A 26,491-nucleotide genomic window follows, 5' to 3' on the forward strand; every position below is an offset into this window, starting at 1 on the left:
GTTCTCGGGCTCTAAAGGAACAATTTTTCGCCGTATCAAAGTTTCCCTTTGTCTCTTCATTTCATAGTCTCGCAAAAACGCGTCGTTTTTAATATCCACCCCATGGATCACCCTCAAAAAAAAGAAAAGACACGAGCATACCATGCCAACAGAGACGAACCAGACGCGAATTCCTGAAATTGCTCGCGTACTACCATGACAAAGTTGCCTTTGTCTGGCCCGCTCGCTAAATCGGTAGTCGTCGATCGATAAACGGGAAATTAAGACGCGAAACGAAAGGTTAATGATCGTGTATAGTGCATAGTTTATATCGAGAAGCGACTTGAACGGCGATTGTATAAGGGCTGCGAGAGTTTACTACGCGAAACGCGACAGGGCCCGCGAGCGATCGGACAATGACATCTTTCAGAACAATTCATTGTTCCAAGGAAGCTCGTCCGCTTACGAGGGGAGGCAGTCGGTGGAGCAGAGTGCGGCGTCTCTGGGTGCTCGCAGTTTCTCCGGCTGTCCCCTGGCCCCCCTGACGGTTAGTTGCCGCGGGCCGTCTCATTGAATACACGCTGGGACAATGTAGTCTGCACAATACCGGTGTCAGCCGGAAATGACGCCACGCAGAGAGAGACAGAAAGAGGTGGTGTACGCGTGTAGTCAAGCCTCGCGAATTGGCGGCGTTAAGGCAGCCAAGCAAACCCCTCTTCCGCGAACGAGCAGGCTATCTACACTGCGTAACGCACAATTGGCCATGTTGCAGGCTGGCATACGCGGCTGACTAGGCTATTTCTCTGTCTGGCCACCCATCTCAGACGGTACTTCTGCCAGACGCGTCGATATCGCGGTTAGATGGCGTTATATCCGTGCAAATTTTTCGATCACGTTATTCGATAAGCGCGCGATAGGTAGCCTGCAATGGGATTCATTAACGTGTTGCACGAACAATCGAACGATAAGGAACGGCTTGATGGCGCGTCGTAGACATTGGGTCGTACAATGGCGTCGATGGAACCAGTCAGATGGGAACCGTTTTAAGTATCTCGCCGCTACGGACGCTATTGAACCAGCTTTCGGTGCCCGGGAAAATGACTGATCGGAGAAGAATTGTCTGTAGATCGTCGGCTCCACTTTGTTGCGTTCAATGGCGAACGTAAGTTAGACGGAAAGTTTTACTGACGAGGAAGATCGTGGCAGTGTTGATCTTGGATCCTCGAGCTTGGATTCGGCAAGTTTGTTTGCCTTTTCAGATAATTACAGATAATACGAACAAAGAAAGAATATTATGCAGAGATGCGTTTTTGTAGCAGTATTTGGCTACTTCTATATTCGTTTTCTATGTTGAGGGAACAGGGATAAAGTAGAACCAGGCTGGAGAATAGCCAGTATTTGTCGAGAAAGTTCAAGGATGATTGTAAGCAGTTTTGACAGAGAAACGGATAGTACCTTGGTAATATTTTAGTCATTGAAATATCTCTTTTTCGAAATCAAATTTCTAATTCAAAATTTTACGAGAAAGTAGCTTATCGAAATATCCAATGAATTTAATTCTAACTGTTTGATTGTGCAACATAGTAGATACGCGTGAATTTAGTATGCGTCGAGTAGAGAATTTAGATATTATCATCGAAATGGCTATAACAGGTATTGACTTTAAATGTGACTTCATCTTTCAGATTTATTGATAATTGTTAACGTCCATAAAGATTCACCGTGATGTAGGATATATATAGTGCTATATCTATACTATATTGATAGTTTTGAATGATATACCGCTAAGATAATAGTTCTGTTTCGAAGCTTTCCGATCTTAAAACGATTGATCTTTATTTATGTTCATTTGTTAAATAAAATTTATTCAGCTTACGAGTAGAAACAAAGCAAATACATTCTATAATTATTCCACTTAAAAGCACGTATATTCCAAGTATAAATATCATAATTAATAATCTGGTGAGCTATGAACTGTGTGAACTAATTTCAAGGTAAACGGGGACGTTTTCAGGGCAGATCATTCAGAAAGTTTCCTGACTGTCGAATCGATAATCCGGCGAATGAATTTACAATCTCAACCTAAAATCGGCGGTCGTAAACGTTCGGTCACGATTTTGCAGTAATTAGCAGTGAGAGGAATTAGAAAAGTTTTAATTAGTTCTTCCGAGAGTTAAATCTTACAGCGGAATTTATTAGCATAATTTGGAATCGATCGCAAACGAGAACAATAAAACGGTATGTATAATTGAATAGCGTGGAAGTGGAATATTCAAGACCATTCGCGTAACTGATTCATCAGCCATTATATCATTGTTCCATTGATATAAATTTTAAAACGAGTATCTGATACAATACTTATTTCACAATAGAATATTCTATGGTGAAAATGTCTGGAAATGAAATAAAAAGAGAGAAAACGGGTCGATTATTGAATATCTGGTATAGTAGTCGTTTCACGGTGGAACTTTCTACGGCGAAAACGTCTGAAAATAAAATAAAAGAGAAATCAATTATCGTAATAAACAACCCCTTTTGTGAAGTCTTGCATTAAAGTCGCCCCAACATGATAATTTCAAGACAATGATATCGCTGTAACGACTCGCTAAAGACGGCGGAAGTTTTTTAATTAACGCACATTAGGCGGTTATACGCTTTACATGGCAAATTCATTTATCACGAGCGTGAAGTTTCCTACAAAAGATGCAGCAGCCTCGTCCTGCAACGGAAAACTTTATTATGCCGCAAGCCAACAATCGTTTTACATATCCCGTTGTAGTTGAAAGTAACAACACCAGAAAACATACATTTCATCTACAAAGAATTGCGGTATTTTATCGTGTTCTGCGTAGGGTCGCGTTGCCCTTTGCCTCGAACTTTATACCAGCTTGCGAGTAAACGCTACTCTCCGAAAACCGATTTTTATTTAACCAAATTGCGAATTCTCCTTTATTCTTATATTTTATTACAATCCCACTCTTTAATGTATGCATTTCTGCATCTCGAAGTATCCATTTTAAAGATTTGAGTATTTAGCATAAATCAAAGAATTAGATTCGTAGCAGTTTGATGATAATTTTCAAAAGTAATATTAATTTCATCTTTTCCATAAATGTTGCTTCTAGCATAATTGGCGACGTATTTAGCTAAACACCAACTTGTCTTCCCATTAAAGCAAATAAAAATTTGATAAGTATCAAACAAGTTTCCATTTACCGGATCACGTCATAGCCTTCTACAGTCTGTAAAAGACATAATCTTTTAACAGTAAATTTTTATCGAACTGTGAATACGTAAGAATTATCACGGACGAACATCGATCCATTTTCCCGTCTCAATTCCACGATTTTACAAACGAGTCCATTAATCATCGAAATAGAATCGTCTGGTTCAATAAACCTGTATATATACACATACACATACATACACACATATCTCTACTTTCTCAAACGGCATATCTCTCAGAGAATCCCAAGAGCAAAAAGTAACGCGTGTTCGTCCTTAATTCGCGGTGTGCATCATCTTGTCCCTCGTGCACTTTCACTAGCCATTCGAGAATCGGGATCAATGTCCCTCGCCATGGTTCAGCGCGTCGTATTGACCTCGGGCCAAGAAAGATGCAATTGCCTCCAGTCGAACCTTCAAGGGAGAGCGGTGTGAGCGTCGTAAGAAAGTAGGCCAACAAAACAAACCGCATCGCCTGATTCATACGCTGCAAACTGTTGCTACGTTTCTGGCGAGCAAGTCCTACGTGCGCCGTTTTATTTACGATGCTCGCATAACAGTGTTAGAGAGGCTATGGAGCAAAGCCGAGGGATGATGTTGCATGACTCGCATGCTCCCACGCCAAAGAAGGGACGAACCTTCTTGCACGAGATCCTGGCTAATTTGCAGTCCGAGGATGCTCTTTCGATTCGAGAAAGAAGAGCGTCGGAAAAACGAGGACAGAAAATGAGAAAGAGAAGGATCGAAGGAAGGGAGAGAGAAGGAGAGAGAGAGAGAGAGAGAGATTGCGAAGGTAGTAGAGAAACTGATGTCCTCTGGAGATGAGCAGCCGCCTGAAGGAGAACGATATTGCTCCTTGGCTGGCTGGATACTGTGACTCCACCTCTTTCTCCTTTTCCTCTATCCTGCGGACCACGAATACGAGGAGAAGGATAAAAAGATTACAGGAGCAAATACCCGAGCGGAGACGAACCCGTCGTCGAATGGACCAACGCGGATGGATAAGAATCTTTCGCCTCTCTTTTAGATGGCAAACACCGTGCACAATCCCTTATCCACGGGGATAATCGATGTATTAATTCTTTTATCGAAATCACTTTTCGCGTTCATAAATTTTAGGAGATTTGTATTTTTGGAGAGAAGTAAATTTTGGAAATTTATGAATTTCAGATATTTTTGGCTACATTAATCCATTAAAGGGTGATTTTACGCGAAGCTAATGTTTCATCTGTAGTTTTCTTCCATTCAATTTATATTATTCGATTTTTGTTTCTTTTTTTTTTTTTTTAATGTATAGAAAGAAATTGAAAAAGTTTGTTCGATACTTTTTTTCGTTTCAAAGAATTGGCTTGAAATTGTTTGCGTCGATACTGGATCTTGTTCGTAATGGATTTAAGAATTCATTCTTGATATAAAGTGCGATGCTCTTAGTCAAAGATATAAATACAAATTGGATAAAAATCCTATCTAAATACTCGAAGATAGAAAATGGTATTGAAATATAATATGTAGGATGTCACACCTTTTGTTACCTATATCTAAAGATGACTCGATACTTGAAAAGCATCATGATTCTATCTGAGTGCCATTTCCCTGAAATGGCTTTTGTCCTGTTCCAGATAGTGAGAAAATATTTTTTCCGATATTTCACGAGAAAAACGTATTAATCGATGTTCGTAAAACTGAAATTGAAATCCAATCTCAGAGGACGTCTACAGCCCTTAAAAGAGCGTGTATCAGACGACCTGTTAGTCGTATATCCTGTTCGGATCAAAGGAGAGTAATCTTTACCGGATCTCGTGGAAAATCCATGGGATTTATGAAGCACCTCGCTGACATTTCTCGATCCAGTTCTGTAGAATGTAGAAGTTAAGAAGAGATCATTAAAAATCTATCTCCCGTGAATTATTTATTTCTCCTGTCCCTTTCTATTTCTTCTCTCTAGCTTCCTATTTAAAGTAATCGGATAATTATGATCAAAGTACTCATATTTTTCATTCATATCGTCGTTTTGCTATTTCGTTCGAAAAGTATGCTCCAAAAATATTTGAATAGAAATAATGTCGTCGATTAAAAGTTTTAACATCTCTCTAAGAGAAAATAATGTACAGTGAAAAATCTTCGAAACTATTCGATTAATTAATTACGTTTCCTTTGACATAAATCTTCATCTTTGTACGATAAAATTAATCGAAATATGCTCATTGTTTCTATTTCGTATGTAGCACGTTATTATTATTATAATTTGTGATCATTCACTAACTTAAAATCCTTAACCGTGGAATTTTCAGATGTTTCCAATATTTGCTATTTTAGTACATTTTGCTCCAGATCGTTCTTCATCATTGATACTCTTTACTATTAAGTAATACCTAATTATAGATTTCGTTCGTACAATTTTATGATAATTCTCTTCAAAATAATTAAAGTGAAATACTTTCCAGAGCTACGTGCAGATATTTGGTCAAATAGATTTTTGATGATTCCTCTTAAATAAATTAATTCAGCATTCCTCTATATAGACACAAGTACAGTAATAACCAGTGTTTCTTTGTTATATTATTTTCTTCAGCTAACATCCACTATAAAATAACACTCCCTCATTTTTTTTTTTTGCTTTCAGAGAGAAACGTATGAAATCTCGCTGAATAAACATTTTTGTACGTCGCTGTACAGAATATGCTTTTTCGCTTTATTTCGCTTCTGCTATAAAAGATACACAGCTGGTCATTTTTATTGATTTCACAGACGACTCTTGTTTAGAACAACGAACATCGTTTTGACTATATTATTAATTAGAAATTGTACGTGCCACAAAGTGAAATTATTCGAGAAATATCCATCGACCTTTGAAGTCGTTTGAATAATTCTGGCCAGGTAATATCCTACATATTCAATACCAATGGCATATTATGTTAAATAAATTACGACTACATCAACGAACAATTTAAATGCACAGGAAAAAGTCTGTTCCCTCGACGAATAAAGATAGAAAAATAAAGAAGAATCAATCGCGAGCGGATTTGTATGTTTAAGCCAAAGTCGAAATCCTCGTTGGCAAAAGCGTGTATATGTAGATCTGAAACCGACTGCAGTTTTGACAGCGCGTTTACCATTACGCTCTCGTATTGTGTATATTCCCATATGAGCGCCCCCGTTGAGAAGCTTGTGTCCTTTTGATCCACCCTCGCTCTTCAGCTGGCAAAGAAGAAAAGAAAGAAAAAGAGCCGATAGGATGAGGAGTGACGGTCCTTTTGCGCTGCGCGCGCGAGGCACGCTGCTTTGGGAAGGACGAAAGAGAGAGAGAGAGTGCAGGCGGAAATAATATTTTACCGTCGAGTCAACGACCGCAGAAGCACGCTCTTATCTCTAGCAAGGAATATCACGAAAATCGGAAGCACGAGGATTTCGATAAAAAGTTCCAGCAGCTTTGCGCGGCCATTCGAGAAACACCATCGATGTCTAAATCGCGAATTTCTTCAGAAATCTCGTCGCTTCCCATATCCAGGAATATCCAGCTATATTCACCGAGAAATTTGTTTAATATTTTTTTTCTTATTATTTTTTCTCTCGATTAAATTCTCTAATCTTATGAGTTTTGAAAGAGAAAAAGAAAAGATGAAATATTTACAGCGCTGTAAGTGCTATAAGTCAGGAAATCTTTTCTTCCTGATTTGTAGAAGAACTTTTGTAAAAGTTCTATTATCGTAGTACACGTTTTATATAGCATAGGTAAAACAATATTTTTCAAAAATGTATATACGTGAATCTCGAATTTTTTGATTTTCAATTCTCCACAAGTTCAGATTTTTCGTTATAAATCCGTAGATCTTTAGATTTTTAGCTTTTTGAATTTTTAAAATTCCGTTTTTTATTATTCGTCGGATGAGGTTTACGCAACTTTACGGATTATTGTATTGCTCGTTCTCCAATGGATTAATTGGTAAGTGAAATGGCTACGCGATTGTACGATATTATTATCATTAAAAAGCGAAGGTGAAAGGAAGATCGGCCGGACACTCTCTAATTTAATATTTTACGTGAAACTACTTCCTTATCTGGGATTTTTGATAAAACGTTAAGTGAAGTCACGTTTAATGTTTTATACTCGGGAGAATGGGACTTCCTTGTATGTTTATATAAGCAAACATCGTACAGAATTGGTAAATCGCGAAAGGAAACGTAAACCTGTTTGTATCCACTTGCCAGAAATAGGGAGAAAATGACGTCCTCCCTTGAAAAATCGCAACATGTCATTATTCCACGAAAGCTGGAGGGCACTTGATGAAAAATATAAAATCACGTTAGTGCAACACAAAGATATATTTTACAAAAGCCGGAAACGTCGTTACGTGTCTTTAATTTTACTTACACGTAATGTTTTCTAAATTCTACTGTGTCTGTTTATGACTGACCTCTTCTACTTTATTACAACGTGAGTTTACATTACATCGTTTCTCTAGTATCGAGTAGTTTACTTATTGGCTCTCGATTTCCAAATTAAAATAACAATTGAAATCTGTACTCGTAAAATATCGAAAAAGCTATATTTTATCTATAAATTAGTTTTTCAAATAAAATATCGACTCGCTCTTCTCTATTCTAATCTAAAACGCATAAACATCCTCAATTATGCTGAAATGTTAACCGAAATAAATTTCATCCATAATTTAGCGATCAAACTGCAATACCATTTACGATAAGCAAGGATATCGTGAGATCTTCGTTGGCGTGGCATTTCGCGTGTCTTTCTAGGACAACAGACAGCTGGAGAACGGTTGTGCCATCAAACCGGAAGGCATCTCCCGGAGGGCGTTTATGTCGCCAGGCGACATCAGTCAAACCGACATGTTACTTTGGTCGACGCGTTATCGTGAAAGGCAGGTGGATGGATAGGGAAAGATGGAAGGTGAAAGAGGGGTAAGAGACACTGGAGAGCATCGGAAGAGGGGAAGTGACGCTTGAACCAGAGGAGGGGACGTGAAAGGAGAAAGCTCCGACTATTCCCAGGTGTAGTCGTGCTGTATCTCATTCTCGACGCGAGCGTCAGGTCGACTGAGACGACGGTATGCCGCTCGTATCGAATTTGCGTCGTATTTGCTCGAGTAAGGCGACGAGACGACACTTTCTTCCGGTTCCTTCGGCGTCGTTCCTCTACCATCGTGTCGGGAGTTGCGCGATAGTTGTTATGACGTGAACGTTTTACCAACTAAAGGGAACACGCTGGTCTTTTCTCTCGGTAGCTGTTGACCCTCGATTCCGGAAATTGGTCGACGTGTTACGTAACTTGTATGATAGGATTCGTTTTATGAAAATTATTTATAGAAATGAAATAGCTGGCACGTTTGTGATTGTGTTTTTAGAAATGAAAATTTCGTGGCTTTCTATTACGAGTCTCACAAATTTCTGACATCTTAAAATTAATCAAGTTACGTTCTTGATTTAAAAAATTGTATCGTTAAACATATTGTACGAAAGTACACGAAAGAAGAAATGCTTCATGCTGAACCTTTGCTACAATATGCCGTGATTACATCGTTTCACGACCAAAGTGTTAAACACTTTCTCCATTAATTCTAATAACTACAAGTTACTTGCTTAACTACACGCCAAGTGTATCTATCCTTGTGATTTACATACTCTCGTACACAAGCTAGCGTTTCCTCTCATTGATAAAACTCGCGTATCTTTTCGCGCATATCTCGCGACTTTTGCCGCGAGAACTATAAAAATCCAGAAGAAACACAGCAGCGTAGCACGGAACGAAGGTGAGCCACCTCTCAAGAACACCCGTCAAAACGTTTTCTATCCCAGTAACCGGCGCTGTCCCACTCGACAGGCGAGGGCGCACCCCCGTGACCGGCTGGCTGGTCCTGAATTTAAAGCTACACGCCACTGTCGGCGTATAGACGATGGGACAAGGGAAGAGGGCGAGGATCAGACGACTGGAAAGAGAGGTAATGAGGGTGCACGGTGTGAGATGGGACGAAACAGAATGAGAAAGACAGACGAAGAAAGAGAGAAAGAGGGTCAGGTGGAGGGGGAGTGTAAAGGAAAGAGGAGAGTAGGTGTTCGAGAGGGCAAGGCGAAACCATCAGCCATCGACCCCGAGAGTCGGATTCGAGCTCGTTATATTCTCCTACAGGATGCATCCGCGTCTCTGCATCACCATGCAGTTGCACGAAAGCGGCAGAGAGGGAGGGGCGCACATTCACCCGCAGCCCATCGTGTACCGATACTATCGTGGACACGTAGCACATAGGTCCTCCTCGTGCGCTCGTGTCATTGAACGTGCCACGCTGCTACCACCTCGGTCACGGCTAATGTGTATCCGTGCAGTCGCGACGAAAATTATACATACACTTCCGCCTGTAAGTTGGGACAATCGATAGTTTCATATAAAACGTAACGAGCAGCGTTATCAAGGAACGATTAATGGATTTGAGCTTTGTGTTGGTGAATTTGCAACAGTAGAAGCTTAGTTGAATAAAGAAATGGAGTTTTGAAAACGTAGTATAGTTTAGACTTCCTTATAGTACACGTATATTAAGAATATAATAATTATATAAGTGGAAAGAGTGTTTTGTCTGACTCATAGACAGTGCTACACGTAAACAGGAGTGCGTGTAGAATCGCGTTGCGATTCGTCGACTTCCGGTCTACCATAACTCGGTCTGTTCATTGAAAGTAACTTGAAATTGTTGGGAATAAAACTGTTTTTCGAGGTGAACTTCGTTTCCATGGAAGGAGGGGAGGGGAAGGTACGATTTTAAAAATTGAAGCAGGATCGTATTCGGTGCGTGCGCTCGTTGAGATTTCAGCGTAATGGACTCTGTTAGCGACGACGATTGTGTGAGTGTGCTTGTTCGTGGATACACTGCTCGAAAATTGGAAACGTTATTTTATTGACCAAAAATACGAAACGCGCTTTCTAAATCGGGCAGAAGCCAGGCGAGTACGAAATATGGACGCGATTAGATTACAGCGATGAACGTCGAGCCACAGTTCTACGTGCATCGTCGAAACGAAAATTTGTAACTATTTCGAAATTGCTCGAATACTGCAACTACAAAGGGGAACGTAATTGGTCGTTCTGAAGCAAATCCGTATAACGAAATGACCTACGTATGCACATGGGAAGCTCGATTCAAAGACCAAAACCATTTAAAATGATTTTGTTCCCTTTAAGTTTGATTCTTTATACTCGATATTATATGAGAAGATTATCTCGCGTCGTGGTTTTTGTTTCAATTTGTATACGTCTATCCGTAAAGCGATAGCAAAAGCAAAAAAAAAAAAGGAGGAAGGAATTAGAATTGTGGGAAAAGCGGCCATATTTTCTTCTTTATTCCTGTTTTCCACTATAAAGACGATGGCAATAGAAAGTTAGTATTTGGATCGATACTTTTAAATGACATTTATGTCTATATATGTGAAAAAAGGCGAAAGCGAGTAAAATAGTCGAAGCTTTAATCGCCGCAGGAATAATCGATATACTCGTCTGTAGGACGACGCTATCAAATTGCTGTTACATTTTTGGAGAACTTTTCTTCAATCTCGGGCTGACCTGTTTCTTTTGCATGCACGCTTTTGTCATGACCTCGATATTGTCGTACGAGACGCAGGTATTCCTAAAAAAAATAGTCTAACGTTTATTTTTTGATGGAATTGATTTTAAATTTATTTTATATATTACGATCTTAGGATACGTTTTGTATATTACGATCAAATATTCTTTGCTTTTTATAAATTATACGGTAGGGTTAGAGGTTAATATATACTAATAATTAGCAACGATATTTCCATATTCAAATTTCTTCTTTAATTGGGTATCGAAAAATTAATTTTTGACCTGTATATTTATATTCAGAATATTCATAAAGCTCGCTGAGATTTTTCACGAAATGGTCAGCGAAATTCTAAATAAATCACAGTGCCTGTTAAATAATTTTGGGAATTGTTGGGAAATAATTTAAGAAAATTGGGACTAATTTTGGGCAATGAAAGGATCAACGATAATCACTCCGTTTCCATTATTAAACCTGTTAATCTAGTCACCCCCTAACCAGAGTTTCGTACGGATCAAGTAAACTATAATGCAAATATGTTTTAAACCAAAAGAATTGGATACCGCGCTAATATAATATATCGTAACGTCAAAGTAGAAATTTTCAATATATCCGCCACTTTGATTTTCGCCAAGATATCGACCGTCTATCCGCTCTTTGCTGCCACGATAATGCACATTCATCAAAGGAAGGTCGCGTGGTCGTTGTAAACAGATCCCTGCGGTATTCGCTGCTTTATCGCAAAATTACATTAAACGGTGCAGTACGATAAATGTGGGCAATTAATCAGCGGCAGTAGCCATCGAGCTTTCGAGATGAGTGGCGACGATTTTGAAATGCAGTTTCTTAATTCACCAAGGGAACGAGCGAACGGGGCGGTGGTTCATTTTTTGAAAGGAACGACAGACGTTGCCCGCGAGGAGTGTGCTACCGTATGAATATTAAATGACCGAGGCGTGCTGGACCGCCTTCGTAAACAGTAAAACGAGACACGGAAGAAAAGCTTGAAGAAAAGATGGTCGATGGAGGGAGAAGGCTGACCAAAGTGTGTCCCTTTTGCCATCTCGTGTTTGAAACTGTTACGTGTAATTTTCCAGGAAAATTTCCACGAAATCTTTGTGAAGATTAAATATCGGTTTAATTTCGGATATTATAGAACTATGGAGCTACAGTTAATCGATAGCTGTACTATAACGCGAAACAGATTTATTGAAAATTGAAATGGATCCGATTGCGTGAATTCTGAATATTGATTCAGTTTTGTCCGAAGAATTAGATAAACGTATCAAGAAGTCTCGTTTAACGTGAAAAGCTTAAATGTCTATACACGCACATAGATACTTTTACAATCTTAAATCATAAATCTAGGTCATTTTCAAATTTATGTTTATAACATATAACATCGCCTCGTAAATTCCTATTTCACATAATACTCAAACTTTGATCGCTTAACATCGCAACACAGAGCAACATATCCACATTTCGAAGTACATAATCGTAAATCTACTCCAAAGTATCCATTCACCTTATCGTTTCCAATAAACAAATTTGCGAAACTTTCGCGGTCGTTTTATCTCTCAACCAGACGCATCCTTGTCGAAGGATAATTTGGTGGAACGAGATGGAGTTTAAAAAAAAAAGGATATGGTTCCTGGTCGGGCTCGACTCCAAAGTTCCAGTTTCCGAGCAGGTTAACGAACGAGGAGGCTTCGGCTTCTCGGCGTGGCATAAACTCGTGTCTTTTCGATGAACGAGGAGGGAATAGCCTCCCCTAAACCCTACAGAGACTCGGGATGGTTGCAGGGGTAGGGGGTTAATGGATATCGAGCGAGTCGTGCCAGCCCGCTCACCGTCTCCGTTTCACCCTCTTGTGTTCCTCCTCCTGTTCCCCTTCCGCTCGTTTGGGAGCTTCTTGAAGACTACGAGAGGAGGACGAGATTGTCGAGACTGCTGCTCGCTGGGTAGTTGCTTCATCGAGATCGCGGTACATCGGTACGTAACGATGCACCCGGTCACCGGCCGAGCATGATAAGGAGAGGGTTGGAAAAGTAGGTGTACACGATGATGAACGCGTGTGCGCGCGTTCCGTATACATACAGTACGTGTACGACGCCCGAGAATTCCTCACTTCGTTCCCTGCTACGCTTTGATCTATGGCGTAATCTGCGATGCGTGAGGAATTTGCAGAACGTCACGTAGCCGATAAGGAAATCGTCCAAGGGGAGATAGAGAGTGCGCATGGAGAAGATAGCCGTGAGAATGGGGCAGTTACGAACGAGCTTGCGAACGACCGTGATTTCTTGCTAGAAACGAGGTTGTTAAAGAGGCAAACACGTTTCTTGCTTTGATAAGAGCCAGATAGTTCGTATAATCGAGAAATTATTATTAGTCTTGGGATGCAACGAGCTATGTACGACGTTTGCGATCGCGTAACGGTGATCGTCAGGTTGGAATATGTTGTGCATTTTGAAAGGAAAGGAGAGGAGGAGGAATGACCTGATGAATCCTCGTTTATTGTCCGAAGATCACGCCACATATCCGTAGAATCTATGTAAGCCAGTTCGAAATCGTAAGGTTTCCGTTTAATCTATTTTGAGAGGAAGACCATAGGATGGTGCAGCGGAAATGAAGATTTTGGTATTCTGGTAATCCGGCCACTACAGTGGTGTGATATCGTCATTTGCGATGGATGGCCGCATTAAATAGCGCGTCCACGCACAAAACGTTGCGAACATGCTCGAAACATTGGGAAGAAGGATAGATACGTGGTGGTGGACGAATGTGTGTTGCGGAGGAATCATCGGCCGTGATGATTCGTGTTCGCGTGCACCGGGTGCATTCGTTAAATTGCAGAGAAAACGGTTGAATTATTCAGAAATAATTCGAGGGAACCACGGCAATAGCCTTTAGTGAATTATTGCCAGGAATGGAACAGTGGAGAGGTCGTTTGTTTTACTACTGGACGAGCGCAAACTCCGCGACGAAATTATTCGCTCGGACGTAACCGTGTTCGCGGACGATATTCCCTTTCTTTCTCTTTTTTCCTTTTCCTCGATTCTTCTTTTTTCGATAAAATGCCTCGCGAAATGACTCGAAAAATAGAGCAACTACCGCGTGGCCTGCATCTTTCTCCGAATCCATTAACTTTATGGTAATCACGTTATCTTGGACTAATGCACGAACAATTTTTTACACCTCTTTTTTTCTCCTTTTTTTTTTTATAACGTGTCAGATGTCGATGCGACACCGCGACTACTGATGTTCCATCTTTGATCGAGCGTCGATAGAGAAGTTGAATTAAAATAAACGTAAAAATACACACGTACAAAAATATACACGTACTTTATATAAACTATCAATATGAACATGTATTTCAAATAAAAATTATATTCTTTTTTTTAATTGAGGTATAATACTTTCGTACGAGGAAATTACTTTGTGGACTATTTGAAAATCAACGCTTATCGGGTTCGTTATTTTAATTTCATTATATATTATTTTATATATTTAAGAAAGATTTGAATGATCTTAGGATCTTGGAATACATTGTTTTCTTACAATATTTGTCTAGTTTGAAACACATACGTTCATTCAATTTTACATCGATTATAGATAATTTTATCATCGGTATAACTCGATCAAAGCGTAATAACCAGAAATACAGACTGGCAGCGAGAAGGCGATTGCAATCGTGTGATATAATTCGTAAAATCGACGGGCGTCTTTATCCCATTCCGTTCCATCCGTTCGTTCCAAGATATCCTTGCGTTTCTCTAAACTGGATTAAGACGCGCCGCGGACTTCAATTTCCTAGGAGGAAAATCGAACTAATCAATTTTCCAGGAATGAGAATCGATCAGCTTTAACGTTGATTTCCGTTCTAAGCTGCACCGAATTCACGTCGAAAGATCGTTCGTAATTTCGTCGTTGATTTTTCGTTTACGTATCCATCGCCTCGTTCACAACTTAATGTTTAACATAAAATCCGCCTTTGTCGTGTAACTGCTTCAGCGTCAGAAGAATACGCTGCTGTTTTTGCTCCTGGAGAGCGTCAATATATTTATGTGGCCATTTTCGCCCACTTTACGAACTAAATACAATAAGACGTTATCAACGATAACATAATGAAGAAACTACAATGATAAAGGTGTTTCTGAAGCCTTTCAGCTTGTTAATGTGACCATCTTCAAGACGATATGTCAATTTTACGCAATATGACATTATCAACGATGATTGATAATAAAATATAAAAGTTACAATAATAGAAGTCGTACAAATGTAAAATGCCTGTATAATATTCATTGTATCGTATCGAAGCGTACAAGTTCGAATACAATACCGACAGTAATTACATTACAGAGACATTTTTTCTCGTTGTAATGATGTAACGTGATAAAGTGAAATGATCAACGTACATGCTGCGATATGATGTTACGCTATTATTAATATCGCGACGATAAATCAAAAGCTCACTAACGATCCGACCCAAGAATTGTTAATTTCACGATTTATAAAATTTTCTCCTTAATATTTTTAAAACGCGATAGCACGGACGTGGATGTAATATGGAGATTCTACCGTAATTAATTTTCCAGAAATAAGAATTTAAAGTGGGGTTTGACGCGAATTTCCATTCTACGCTCGACCCAGTTCGCCTTGGTACTTAGACCATCGATCTTTCGTTTTTTATGGCGTTGTTCACGATCCTCTGCCCAACGTAAAATCCGCCTTTGTCGTGTAGCCGGTCAAGCGCCAGAGGAATAGGTGCGCTGCTGTTGCTGTTCCGGAAGTGTCTCAGACTGCACGGAACACGCCTCTTACTTGTTCGTAAGTTCGTATTAGCTCTAAGCAAGAGCTGTCGTACTTCTCTCGTACACGCAGTGTTTATTAAATTTTCACGTAACCCGGCGTAGTTCGCCGCCTCGTAGTCGAACATTCTTCTGATAATGGGATTTCAGCCGATCAACTTCCCTCCACTTGTTTCGATGGAAACTTAGAAACTTCGGCTTTTGTAGGTTGCCGCATCGTGCACCAGATCGTCGCTTGTTCGTCTTATTTCGATGCATTGCCAAAATGTAGGCTAAGTTAAGGTGAGTAGGATAGTACAGAGTTGGAACAACGATGCCACGGTGAAGTGAGAACATCTTTACATACCGATAGAATTGAAATGAATTTTAACGAGAACCTGTGAATTTGTTTCTTTCTAGTTGGAGCTTAGGGTCATTAGCATTACATTAGTTAACTATGAATTTTATATATTTTTTTGGGGGGGGGGGGGAGGAACCGCGATAGGTTGAAATATACTGCGTAACGTTTAATTTTTGCGAGATACTCTGCGTATTGTACTTGTGCACCTTTCTGTGACAATATTATTCAAGTTATTTCTATTGTTGACAATTTTTCAGACCATGAAATTTGTCTTATTTTAATCGTACTAGAAAATGTGGGTCATCGATAACCACCGTAGCAGGCAACGATTATAATTCAATAGTGTTCTTTAGTTTAAATTTTGCGGTAGCGATTGCAGTGAGCGATTTAAACTGTATTTTACGCAATCTTGCAATGTCAGGACACAGTTTATGTCCTGAGTTTATGTCTGAGTATGAGATCTTCTGCATTCGCGTAAAATATTGAAAACATCGTAACAATAAATGCTTGATGGTTATATACATGCGTGTTTGTTTTCTTTATTAGGAGTTTATGGTTTATTCTAGAGTACATTATGTCGCAAGGATCTTTTCATTTAACGATGATTCCCAATATCGGAGTTCCTCGATGATTTCAACCTCTGATTTTTAAATCAAAATTCTAGTAAAATTGGTATGGAAATCAGTAAGGCTAAATTTCTTTATAGAATGGAACACATATCTTAGCATTTTTCAATCGCTTAGTACGATATTGGAAAAATTATGTAGCTGCGTTTAAAAGCCACAAAAGAAAGTTGATTGGTCACATTTTTCGTTTTTTATAGAGAAGCAATTTTAAAATTCAATATGCTTCCGACCAATATCTGTGTTGTGAAGATTCTCTTTCTATTTGATTCACAGATTAAATATCACTCTTCCGAATAGTTTAAAGATATTATTTGTCATAATACGAATTATTTGTAGAAATTTATGATTTTTAATTCATCAGAATGTTTCGCTTTTCAACCGTGTTATATATTAAAATAATGTAACTTTGATTTTGCTGTAAAACGAATACATCAAAAATTCTACGTATTAGCATATTACCTACTCTGACAAATTTTCCCTAATTAATAATTTTCCTAATAATTTTAATTAATAATTTTTAATTAATAATTCCTAAATAATTTTTTCGACCTCGCTATCCCTTAAGTAGAAAAAACTGTTGCAAAAAATATCTTGTTCAACGCAAAAGAGTAAAAACTCGTCGACACAAACCGACCAATATATCTTCGAAATTCCTACTTTCCTCGAGAAGAAAAAAGAAAGAAAAAGAAAAATCTCATTTCCCCGAGTAATCGATTGCCCATCGATTCACAGCAATTTCATTTGACATCGATAAAGCCCATACGATGAATTAAAGAATTAACCGGACGAAATACAATTGTACAGCACATGCGATGCAGTGGCGAAGAGGGGCGAAAGGCACAAACGTACCGCTAATGACAGAACAATAGAGTAAAAGGACACGAGCGTTTAGCGCGGTTCACGCCGGCTATTTCAAGTTTACATTTGAATTTTTCAACTCTGACAAATCCTGTGTGTTTAAAGGGTGGCCGAGGCGCTGTGTTTGCCTCGCTGAAAAATTTCATCGATGCTGCATCGGCGATAAAGCATCGGGCGACGCGACAAGGAAAAACGACGAAAAAAGGGGGAAATCGAGGGGAACGAGAACAGGTACGCGTGGAAATGCGTTCGAGCTGTTTAGCGTATCGTTTATTCACCGATACGTGACCGTCGTGCAAGCCGTTCGATCGAATTGCATAGATATTGAACACGTCTATTTGCCGGTGCGATTAAAGTAGCCCGCGTGACGCTCGTTGCGCGACTAAACGTACGCAAACACGTTTATCGTGGAATAATTTAGTAGCTGGTAACGTAACGTGCACACACGTGCGATACGTGGCTAGACTAACGCCATGGTCCTACTGGGATTCACGTTGAGTATCACATGCACGCGTGCACATTCTCAGTCAGAAGTGAACGTTAGCCTCGTCTGCTCATGTTTATTTGACCATTTGCGTGTACATACTGCCGAAATCTCGAACTAAGACTATTAAGATACTAAGTAATTAATTAACCTAGTCTTCGAGCAATGGAAAGTTTCTCATATTCTTGTTTTATCAAGGGTAACGTGATTCGGTGTCTTGAAATTTTGACGTTTCTACATATTTTAAATACCAATACTTTCCCGCGTTTCGCTTCGTGAAATTTTTAAATCGTGTCGTAAGACTTATAAATTGGTAATTGGATAGTATAGTTTGTTTCGACGATAAATTTGATACTTGTTAATCCATAGATAAAATGTAAATTTTGATATATTCGTGGTTTGTTTATTATGGATTTTTCGGCTTTCGTTCGTGTTATTAATATGTTGCGTCCTGTTTCTACGTTTCTTGAACGCTCATCGTTTACAGTTCACTTGCTTCAGACAATTTTCAAGTAACTGAAAATGTACAATAAACGTCGAGGCGACGAACGAGGTTCAAATGGTAGCTTTATAACGGAGGAGAAGAAAGAAGAAGATTAATCAACGATTAACGAGTAATTCTTTTGAAGATACAAGGAACTCTCTTTGTTCGTTAAATTTACCGTTAAGAAGGACAATGTTCATAAAATAGGATCAAGTGTCGCTTTTGCAATTTTTATCTTATAATCTTAAAAATAATAACAGAAATATCTGGCAACGAGCTTTCAACTTAATTCCTCTTTGATTTCAAGCAACTTTCGATCTTTCAAGAATTACGTAATAAAATGTAAACTATGAACGTGCTAACAATTACGAGACTTATTATAGAACAAATTTCGAATTTTAGATATAACACGCAAATTTGCTTTTAATTATTGCTGTACACGTCAAAAGTAAACGATGTTTTTATGATCGCTACCGAAAATCTTGAAAGTTTCGAAGCGTGATTCTTGGAAATTTAATCAACGCTTCGTTTTCGCGTTATACGGGACTCTCCCTCGTCGCCATCACCGGAAGAGACGTAATGTCGGAAGGCGCGATGCAATTTGCACGGCTCAGAGTCACCAATTGGCCATACACTCGGGACACTTTTGTCGCTGATACGTGTCGTTGATTCAATGACCCATAGCGATTTTATCGAGGACATAAGTAGTTTGCAAGAGGAGGATCGATCGGTTTTGTATTCATTATTTTCATTCCTACTCGCGTGTTCTCCTCTTGTGTTCTCTGCTTCAATTCAATATTGTATTGATTCCGATATCGTATTTTTTTCTGTCGATGACTCAAGCAATGTGAGCGATTATATAAACAAATTTAAAAAGTTAAAAGATTCTTTTGAAACTGTTATTAAGCATTATTTGTAACGCCATTTACCGAAACGTTTTATCATTCTCTAGTGGATCTTTTTACTAATTCTATATTTTTATTCATCACTTGTGCCAATACGCGTGCCAATTTCTTGTCTCGTAGCATCAACTCTCATTTGTGGCAAACAGTGCTTACGACATAAACAAGAATTTTCTTTCAATTTTAATGTTCATATATTAGATGCATCTAATGTAATTTACACGTGTCAGGACTATTGCACTCGATTATTGTCATTTAAAATTCAATCACTCAAGCTCTCGTACCAAACACTTATTCCCACGGGATATACAAGAAAAAAAAAGAAAAAAAACCCCTGGAGAAGAAAAAGGAATAAGAATTTCGATGAAATATCTCATACACCGTCGCTTGTAATTAATCAAACGGATTTAAAGTCCATATATATTAATTTCTTTTTTCATTGTTCCAACAAAGAATCATATAGATATATTAGCAATAGCGAGAACTCTCTTACTCAGCCCTTGTAACAGAAGCAAAGTAAAAGACTGCTTAAATTAAAAGTAAAGCATGGTTTAAATAATCGGAAGCTATGCTGTACAATTTTTCAATTAACCTATCATTCACGCGAACTTAACCTAATCCCTACCTACATAAATAATACCGTCTCTTGTTGCCATAAACATCGGGTAGGAAAGCGACACGAGACTCGCGTTTGGTGCAATTTCCTTCCTCGAAGAGAGTCGCGGGCAGCCGAACTCTGCTTCTCAAAGGTTTGACCCGGTTGATACGATTACGGATCGCCGTTTAAATTATGTTTTAGTGTCCCGGAGCTGGTAAAGTGGCAGGAATAATGAGCTCATTACCGTGCAAATTAGCTGTGCGATTCGTTGGCTCAGTCAAGGACGACGATATTACACGATGGTCGACGATACAAGTTCGAGAACGTTGCCAAGGAGCTCCATTGAAAAACGAGAGCCCGTGGTGAAGTACCCCCACGCGTGTCACGGGGGTGCAGTTCGTGTGTACTTGCACCCGCCTGTGTATATCCTCTTTTTCCGTAACAGGAGAAAGAGAGAAAGAAGCTTTTGTCGTGTTCACCGAGCGTCGATGAAAAGCAATCCCGGCGAATGAAAATAAACGGGTCCGGCCGACCACTCGACGAACCAACTGGCGTGCGTGTTACGGTTGAGAGTTTAAAGAGGGTTGGATCGGGGGTTGAATCGGGGGGAGACGAAGGAGCACGTTCCAAGGCGGCGCAACACGAGGGCGGCAGCGCCAGCCAAGCTTCGATGTTTCACCCATGGTCGATCAGGAAATTGGCTCTCCTTTCGTCGTTTTATCGCGCGTAAAACTGTGACGCCTCTAACCCTGGTGACGACTTAATTTACCGGCACAATGCTTAGACCCAGCGAGAATTTCAACTCTCTTCTCCCTTTCTTTGTTTCTTTTACCTTCTTTCATTCTTGTATCTTTGCTACTGTCGCAAAGTTGCTGATTAATGGGTTCGAAGATCATTGGATCTTACCAATCCCCTTTTGGGGTTTATTCCGACAGTTTCGGTCATCTCATAAAGATTGGTTATATCTTCCTTTCTTGTTTTTTTTTTAATTAGTATCTTTCATTAATTTTTGTTGTATTTTTACGGTTGAACTAACCGGTTGGCATCGCCTGCAATCATATTAGTTACACCGACGTTGGGACGTATACACATTAGATTAAGTTAAATAACTTAACGCGTTTCAAAGAGTTAAAGACGCCTGAACATGCCTCGAGATTTATAGCCACCTATCTTTGTTTTATTGTTCGTTTTATTTTTGCAAGTTTATGACGTTTGTTGTTTCATTGGCGAGGCTCTTGCGGGCTTTAATAATGATTCCAGTGAAGGAGACTGAGTATTCGCAATCTTAATCGCTTCAAACGAAAGTTTAATCTTTTACGGCTATCTACCGGTGTGAAACTTTCCCCGGGCAGCTACTCGTGTAGGAAAAATTGCGAGGAAGCTCTTTTGGAAGTTAGAGAAGAGGATTCTTACTGTAAAGAATCTTCGTCCAAAGTTCTGAATCGTAGATACCTGTGTAGCGCGATCCAGGAGCCTTAAATACACAACGAGGATAATTTACTGAAGTAGACTATTAGGAAAATATGGAGAGCAAACTGAAAAGAAGACCTCTTAACCTAATGTCCAAGTAGAAACCAGTATTGTGCAGTATTAAAAAATTATTGAAGTAAACGTCGTCTACTCTTATCAGTTTATTATTTTTTTGTTTAATCTTTACAGCAGGTATTTCGATCAAAAGTACTGTAGACGACACAGAAAATCTGTGGTATAAAAGTCTAATGTTCGATAGAAGAGATTTAAAAATATTCCCCTTTCATAATTAAAGAGGTATCTTATTTGAGCTTCAAATTCCTTCAACGTTTTACCACATTTCTGAAATCTTTTTCTTTAAATACTTAAGCTTAATAAAAAGTGCGGTAATATGAAGTAGGAATAGGCAGCGTTGGAATTTGGGTTAACCTTGACGCCTTTGCTCACATTTTTACACTACGTAACAGAAAGGCAAGAAAAAAGAATACAAAGAAAATACGGCAAGAAGAAAAGGAAAAATCAAACTTGTTATATTCGCGAAGAAAGGGAAGAATTTCATGTTGACGTGATATGACGCGACGTGACCCCAGGGTGTAGCATTTCCCGGCAACCAGCCGGAACCTTCAAGAACACGGGAAAAGAACAGCGCGGATATCCGTGGGCAGACTTTAAAGTAATAATCCAGAGACGAGGAGCGAAGTAATTTCAATTGTAAATGCCCGGGCGCGGTTAACTTTGTTCGCTAAGGAAAATAGCCAAGACGCGGACCTTTCTTCCCATGATCAACCAGGGTCAGAGGTGACAGTCATAGATTCAGTTCTAACGTGTTTAAATCGCTTTCCATTCTTGTAACGTGAAAAACACCAAAATGGGGAGGAATAAAACTAGTCTTCGAACTTGATTTATGGCTTTACATTTTCGCGATCGCCAACGATAAATTTGTATTAGCCTATAGTAATTATTATACAATAGGCTGACCGCTATTAACACGGGAATATTAATTATTTCAATATCTGAAAAATTTTGTTGACAGAAAAGCTGGGTTACATCGGTGATTACGGTAATCCTTTAAAAGAGTCTAATTTTGATCGATTGTTCTTGATCAATATACGCATGATTTTCCCAGATCTTTCTCGCAACACTGTGAGTATTGTAGGAATAAATATATTTTATCGTAGCGGAGAATAGTTGCATTATGATGTTAGTTAGTAGTTCATTTACATGTTTGATTATCGATTATTAAAGGTAGTTGAATTTGATTTGCATAAATACAATGAACGAGTGAATGCAAATTGGCACGTTGGTATGATTACGAAAGTACGATGACCGAAGATGAAAAAGCCACGTGTATCATTCCAAATGCAATTTTTTTTATTTAATTAACTTTTTAGTTTTATCGAAATAAAGCGCACATGAGTTTATGGAATATTTGATTTGCCATTTATCAATAAATAATTTAAACACGTTATTCACTGAATAAGCGTTTCAAAACTTATATCCTTAGAGATCGAAGAATTCTCTGGCCCATATGTTTAACATACTTCGTAACAAGTACTTTAAAACAGTACTTTAGTACTAATTGGTATCAATGTCTGTTACACGTGTAATTCGGGTCAGAACCTCATTGCGTGTACGTATGATAGCTCTTGAATTACGTTGTTTTCTGCTTCATAAAATTTATCTTATTAGTAGAATAAATGTAAGCAAATACATGGACCAATAGTGAAATTTCTTTTCACGTGTATTTATAATTATCGAATATTACGTTTTACGTAAAAATATAACGTCGAAAACAAACAGTAACTTGAGCAACGCGTGATCATCAAGCGACACTTCGTAAAAAAGCGAATATTATTATTCCTCGCTGAGATGAACTTCTTTAAAATGGAAAATATTTGCCAACAAAAATTGTCGCGGAATCATCGCGGACACAAATTGTCATGGACTGTAAATATTTACGCAAATACATGTTTTTATGAAAACAGTTAAAAAAAAAGTAATCAGAAATTTGCTTCGCCTATTATATATTATAATAAAAACTGTACGTTAGATACTTCGTAGAATTAAATTCCACGCAACGTATACATTACCTTCGATATAATGTAACATCCAATAAATGAGGAGAGATATGTACATTGACAAAAAAATACGAACCGAAAATACTAAGAGAATAAAAGATATAATGGGGACAGAAGGTTATATAATTTCTACAAATGTGCAATGTTTGCGAACATGTAAAAGAGGGGAGATTGTTTAGTGGCGTTCGAAGCGAAAGCAATGAAAACGAAAAAGAGGAATTCACCGATGGCATAAGAATAAAAACATCTGTCGTGGTTGAGTTTCGTATGTGGCGATGCGTTTGAAAATCTCATTTGCCTCGACGATGTTTTTCTTCTACCTTACTGCGACCATGGACAAACAGTTATGCATATTCGTTCTATATTTTTTCAACGATGCGAGCAAAATTGAAACGCGCTTTGCGAGATTGAAAGAAACGAATGACGTGGAAGGAATAAAATTAGACACGGAAAGGGGCAGCGAAAGAAGATATTATGACTCGCAATGGCGAACGTAAAAGTTTCTCGTTCGCGACGATATCGGAAACGGGGAGAAGGAAATTCAAGAAACAACCGTTGGAATGAACGATGGAAAAAAGGACGATACTCAACCTGGATGAATATTGTGCTCGATAGGGAAAGTAGATACTTATGTATTTCAATTGAAAATTCCTTTATCCGGTTAATAGAAAAGAAGAGATGAATTAAAAAAATAAAAGAAGAAAGAGAACTGCGTAGTAGAAAGTAATAAAGAATTCCGTACGACGAAGAGAGTGATAAAATGATAAGAAACAAAAAGTCTTAAGGAAATTTTAGGAGAAATGCAAATGAAGTAGCGTAGTAAGAGAAGTGCAAGTACAATAAAGTGGGATTTATATGCATATGTATATGCTAAACTGATACTTGGAAATCAAGAAAGTTTTTGATACTGACAAGCTTCTTAACAAGTTCCAAAGAATATTTGCAACGTGCTGTATCCTAATACATATTTAATCAGCCAAAGTTAAATGTTCTAGTGGTAGTTATAGACGTCATGTTATTTTGTCAAGGTACGGTCATATAGCTTGTAACTTGGCCATTAACGACCAAACGATAAAACAATTCGAAAAATGTATTTCCTGGGTTTCTTACCAGTATCTCTTTTTTTCTAATAATGGAATAAATAAACAACAGAAAGATAGATGAAATTGCCAATTCAACTCTTCAACGAGACACTTGAAACTTAACAAGATTTAGATACCATCGAGCATTTTTACATAATTCATAAGAAAGAACATTTCGGTTTAGTAGATGATTTAAGATCCTTCTACAGTACCTTACAATTCATTTCGTTTCATGCTTATTGAAATTGAATAGAAAAAAAATGCCATAAGATTACCAGTGTATCTTTAACTTCTTAACGCGATAGAAGGAAATGGCGAGGAAGTATTATCGAAAATAGCGCGATCAACTAGAAAGGAGTGAAACATTCAGCGAGAATCGAGAAAGAGTTCCGGACGATGATATGGATCGAATTAAATTGAATATGCTCTCGCTAAACAGCAGGGATATGTTGAATTGAATTTGGACGGAAGCACCGGCTGTAATTCGATTCGCGAACGTCTAACTGAAAAGCACGCTACTAGCACTCTATTTTTGCTATTCGACAAAGGAATACGATGATTGCATGGCTTCTAGGATAGAAAGGGAAGAAAATATAAATAACATCGTACAATGGTACCTATGTTTCCGTGCGAGGGCGCAATAACGTTTGCAACTTCTACTTTGTATTCTCATTACGTGTTTCCTGCACGATTAATATTGAAACAAAAATGTCGGGCGGTTGGCCAGGAAACGGAATTAATAAAGCGTTGCGTTTATTTCTTGTTGTTACGGAATACAGGCATGACCGTATGCCAAAAGACAGAATATATCAGCTTTGTAAAAGTTTTGAATAATTTCGTAGAATCGATAGAGGAGATACTTTTCTTGTAAGTAATATCAGAGGATAGTTCTGATGTTGCTTATAAAACATTCGTTCAAATTACGATAATAAACGATAGTCCTCTTTTAATGATATTTTTCAACTCGCAAATTACAAATTATCGATAGATTCTCTTGCGTAATTGGAACAAGCTTGATAACGAAACGAATGAAATTTTACAAGCGTACTTTCATTCGCATAAAATTCTAATATTACAAGAAGAAACCCAATCGTCGCTCGTTATTCGCAACTACTGTAATCGTTGTACAAGGAGATTCAAGTTTAGGAGAAAAGAAACGCAACAGATACAGAGTCGTTCTTATAAAGAAAGTCAATGAATTTAAAGTATGATTTGTTATTTCATCCACCGTATTGACCAGACGAGACTTAGTTATACCTGACATTCGTCCATTACCACGAGTAAACAACATTTCCTTACTGCGAATAAATTCTCAGTTTCCCTCTCCGATTGTTCTCTGCCAACAACCTTCTGCATGATAAACGACAAAAACCTTCCCATGTCAACTGTCTGCGGCTAAAAAAAATTTCAGCGGTGCAAGAATACGAAAAACGTCAGGAACGGCCACGAAACGTGGGTACGATAAGCGCGAAAGTTAGCAACACGATTGCAGCGTGAGATGTCCCTTCCGTCCGGTGACGAGGGTGCTCGCAAGCGTAAGTGGTAGTTTAGAGTGTAAACGCGGTGGTACGAATCAGTTTCCTGGAGTCTATATTCATAACGAATAAGTTATTCAACCAGCCCAGGGTGTGCCTATCTGGTTGTATGTATAGGCCCGTCACGTTGTCTCGTATTATCCACATAATCGGAGAACGTGGAATGTAACCAGAGAGGAAGAGAAGGATTAAGCATAGATGAGAGAGTAAGAGAAGGAGAGAAGGTAAGAGGAGGAGAGATAGATAGATAGAGATAGAGATAGAGATAGATAGAGAGAGAGAGAGAGAGAGGGAGAGAGAGAGAGAGAGAGAGAAGGAAAGTGACAGAGCATATACCTTATCCGTATGTCTCGTACTCGTCGTTGGCTCCGCCATCTCTGCGAGAGCGCAACCCTTCAGACTGTCTAGGGATCCGTGTACAAACCGCCGGTATACTTGAGCGATAATTTTCACA

General features: G+C 38.7%; 1 protein-coding gene and 1 long non-coding RNA gene across 12 annotated transcripts in view; one reads left to right on the forward strand and one right to left on the reverse strand.

Moving 5' to 3' along the window:
• The window catches only part of LOC100647260 (Down syndrome cell adhesion molecule-like protein Dscam2), a 127,035-nt gene that overhangs the window by 93,394 nt on the left and 7,150 nt on the right, over positions 1–26,491 (reverse strand). The window lies entirely within an intron of this gene.
• Positions 1–26,491, forward strand: part of LOC110119340 — a 224,105-nt gene that overhangs the window by 5,889 nt on the left and 191,725 nt on the right. The window contains exon 3 of one of the 2 annotated variants that reach the window (XR_002307752.2): positions 20,074–25,846. The exons of the other annotated variant lie outside the window; for it this stretch is intronic. This is a non-coding gene — a long non-coding RNA (uncharacterized LOC110119340). Of the gene's footprint in view, positions 1–20,073; positions 25,847–26,491 lie in introns of those variants that run through there. 2 annotated transcript variants of the gene reach the window in all.

Source organism: Bombus terrestris, chromosome 6, assembly GCF_910591885.1.
Source record: "Bombus terrestris chromosome 6, iyBomTerr1.2, whole genome shotgun sequence".
NCBI lineage: Eukaryota > Metazoa > Arthropoda > Insecta > Hymenoptera > Apidae > Bombus > Bombus terrestris.